Source organism: Tamandua tetradactyla, chromosome 12 (assembly GCF_023851605.1).
Source record: "Tamandua tetradactyla isolate mTamTet1 chromosome 12, mTamTet1.pri, whole genome shotgun sequence".
Taxonomy (NCBI): Eukaryota; Metazoa; Chordata; class Mammalia; order Pilosa; family Myrmecophagidae; genus Tamandua; species Tamandua tetradactyla.
The window spans coordinates 65409429-65413471 of record NC_135338.1 but is presented as its reverse complement, the minus strand read 5'-3'; the positions used below and the strand labels follow the sequence as shown (position 1 = coordinate 65413471).

Sequence of the window (4043 nt, the reverse complement as noted above, 5' to 3'; positions counted from 1 at the left end):
TAGTCTAGCTTGGGGTCCATCAACTTTATTGATTTTCTCAAAGAACCAAATTTTAGTTTTGGTGATTCTTTCTATTGTTTTATTGTTCTCCAGTTGATTTCCACTTTAGTCTTTATTATTTCTCTTATTTGCTTTGGGGTTAGTTTGCTATTCTTTAAATTCTCCAGGTGAGCAATTAAATCCTCAAGTTTTGCTCATTCTTGTTTTTTATTATCAGCATTTAGGACAATAAATTTCCTTCTGAGCACTTCCTTTGCTGCCTCCCATAAGTTATATATATATATAATTTTTAAAATCTTTTATTTTGCAATACTTTCAAGCTTACAAGATAATTGCAAAAATAATACAGAGAGGGCGGGCCGCGGTGGCTCAGCGGGCAAAGTGCTTGCCTGCTATGCCGGAGGACCTCGGTTCGATTCCCGGCCCCACCCCATGTAACAAAAACGGAGAAACGGAATACAATAAAACAAGAAAATGTTTAAAAATGTTTCTCTTTCCTCCTTCCTTCCTTCCTTCTATCCTTCCTTCCTTCTCTCTGTCTTTCCTTTAAAAAAAAAAAAAAAATAATACAGAGAACTCCAACATGCCCACACCTCCCCCAGATTTTGCCATCTTTGCTGTATCATTCTATCTTTCATCTGTCTATCTATTTTTGGAACATTTCAAAGCAGGTTTCCCACATCACACTCCTTAAACACAAAATACTTCCATGTACATTTCCCACCAACAAGGATATTCATTTATGTAATCACCTTCAGTGCAGTTAATTAAATTCAAGAACTTTAACATTGATATGAAACTTATAATCTATATTTCAAGTTTTTCTTATGTCCCAATAATGCCCCTTTGAGCTTTTTCTCCTGCATTTTTAGATCTCATCCAGCACCATGTATTGCATTTAATCATCACTATCTCTTTAGTTTCTTTCTTTCTTTTTTTTTTTTTGTATGCTATATGGCAGGATCATATTTCACTATTTTTTCATGTGAATATCCCGTTATTGCAGCACCATTTGTTGAATTTTTGTTTGTTTGTTTTTGGGGATGTGCCTGAACTGGGAATCAAGCCTGGGTTTCCCACATGGCAGGTGAGAATTCTACCCCTGAACTACCCTTAACCCCCTTTCTGTTTTTTTTAATTGTGGAAATATATACAACATAAATCTTCTCACCTCAATCTCCTCCCCCAAACATGTCATTCACAGAGATTAATCACATTCGCAATGTCACATTACCCTTACCACCATCCATTACTAGTCTTTCCCTTCACTACAAACAGAATAACTATACTGATTTTGCATTAACTGCTCATTCCCCTTGCTCCCTGCCCCTGGTAACCTGTACTCGAATTTCTGTCTCTAGGAATTTGCACAGTCTCTGATGTTTTATTTGAAGTTACAATGGGGCTTAAACTTAACATCCTAAATCTGTAACAATCTTGTTTGCTTTGATACCAACTTCAACAGTACACACACACTATGTTCCTGTACCCTCCCTTCGCCTCCCCACCTTTATGTCATTCTTGTCACAAGTTATGTGTTTATACATTATGAGTCCAAAACCGCTGATTTATCATTACATTTTATGCATCTACCTTTTAGATACTGTAGGAAGTAAGAAGCAGAGTTACAAGATCAAAAATACAATAATATTGTTATTTATATTTACCCATGTCATTATCTTTACAGGAGATCTTTATATCTTCAGGTGGCTTCAGTCAATTACCTAGTGTCCTTTCATTTCAATCTGCAGAACTCCATTTACCATGTGTTGTAGGATTGCTCTAGGGTGACAGACTTACTCTGCTTTTGTTTATCTGGGAATGTCATAATTCTTCCCTTATTTCTGAAAGACTGTTTTGCCTGATATAAAATTCTTGTTTGGCAATTTTTTGCTTTCAGTATTTTAAATATTTCTTTCCACTGCCTTTCCAAATCTTTCCAGGATTTCCCAGGAGAAACTGCCCTTTAATCTTATTGAGGATCTCTTATACATGACATGTTGCTTCTCTCTTGCAGCTTTCAGAATTCTTTGTCTGGAATTCAACAATTTGATTATGTTGCCCATGTGGGTCTATTTGGATATATCCTGTTTGGAGTTTGTTGAGGTCTTGGATGAGTATAATCATTTCTTTTGTTAAATTTGGGAAGTTTTCAGCCATTATTTTCTTGAATATTCTCTCTGCTCCTCTCTTTCTTTTCCATATTTCCAATGCTAATCATATCAATTCATTTCCTGTCATGGTTGCCAGACTTGGATAACCAGTTCCAAGCACTTTGGCTTGGGCCACGTCCCAAGTGAGAATGAAGAGTTTCATTGGAGGCCTGTCCTGAAGAGAGGAGCAAGAAGTTGATGCCTCTTTTGAGGAATCTTTTTCTCTTAGGACTTTTATCTCCTGATCATGCTCTCAATCTCTTCCATGCTGATACCAAGCCACCTCTGAAGATGAAGGCGATAATATTCCCAAACATGCTTATCATCTGCTTCACCACTTTCCACAGAAGACTTCAGTGTAGATAGTCTATGCTCCACCTCCTTCTTCTGCTTGTATCTCGGTATCTTAGCCTGTCTTTAAAATGCCATAGCAACAAGGTTAGGATAGGCCATGGAGGAGCTTGCAGGGTACATCATAGTAATGACACTGAATTAAGTAGTTTAGAAAGTGTTCTCAAGACTGCTGCAAATGATATAGATGCTTGGTGGAGCTGACTTGTTTCATGGTGAGAGCTCCTTAAAATGCTGGTACCATCAGGTACTTCATGTCGGTGGAAGCAGTCTCTTCCAAATCTTCATTTCAAGTCCAGCTGCAATCATTTCAGCGGACTTCTCAAGGAGATCCAATCCCTTGAACATCTTATCCTGGATTATCCAGCAATCAGTGGGTTCAGTCTCTACTTCCACTTCGTTCAGAAGCTGCTTGCTGGTTTTGATTAGCTCAGGGAGCAGCGGCAGCAGTAAGTTTTCTTCTACTGCTGCCATTTTGGGGAAGGGAGTCTCATAAGTTTTGATATGCTGTTTTCTCATTATCATTTGTCTTCAGAAATTTACTGATTTCTCTAGCAATTTCTTCCTCGACCCACTGATTATTTAAGAGTGTGTTGTTAATCTCTGTGTTTGTGAAAGCTCTGGTTCTTTGGTGATTATAAATTTCCAGTTTTATTCTGTTGTGATCAGAGAAAGCACTTTGGATAATTTTAATCTTATTAAATGTACAAAGACTTGGTTTGTGTCCCAGCTTATGATCTATCCTGGAGAACATTCCATGAGTGCTAGAGAAGAATGTATAGCCAGTGTTTTGGGGTGTAATGATCTATATATGTCTATTAGTTCTAATTCATTTATTCCATTGTTTAGCTTCTCTATTTCCTTGTTGATCCTCTGTCTGGTGCTATCTGTAGTGGAGACTGGTGTATCAGAGTCTTCCACTATTTGTGTTGAATGCGCCATGTTTTAATCCCCACCCAATCTTGTAGGAACAGCCATTTCTTTTAATCCCTATTCAGCACTGTAGGCTGGGAACCTGATTAGATTATGTCCATGGGGATGTGATACACCTAATTCTGAGTGTGACCTTTGATTAAATGGAGATATGACTCCACCCATTCTAGGTGGGTCTTGATTAGTTTACTGGAATCCTTTAAAAGAGGAGACATCTTGGAGAAGCCTCAGAAATAACAGAAATGACAGAGGCCTCAGAGCCGAGAGAAACTTCACAGCAGAGCTGACACAGTTGTGGACATGTGGAGAACATAGACACAGATGTTTGGAGATGCTTGGAGCTCAGGAGACATTGCCATGAGATGTTAAACAAGCCAGAACCTGGAGACGGTCAAGGGAAGCCATGAGATGAAAGCCAGCCCCAGAGAAGTAAAGTGAGGAACCTCCACAGGAACAGTGGCTTAAAACAATGGAGCCCAGGAGCCAGGGACCAACAGATGTCAGCCACGAGACTACCCAGCTGATGTTCTTGGTCCATCGGCCTTTCTTGAGTGAAGGTAACCTCTTGCTGGTGCCTTAACTTTGACACTTTCACTTCTTTAGAAC

The 4043-nt window shown here is 38.9% G+C and overlaps 1 pseudogene; it reads right to left on the bottom strand.

Moving 5' to 3' along the window:
- Positions 1 to 2217: 2217 nt before the first annotated feature.
- Positions 2218 to 2978, bottom strand: LOC143651437 (immunoglobulin-binding protein 1 pseudogene; annotated as a pseudogene).
- Positions 2979 to 4043: the final 1065 nt, after the last annotated feature.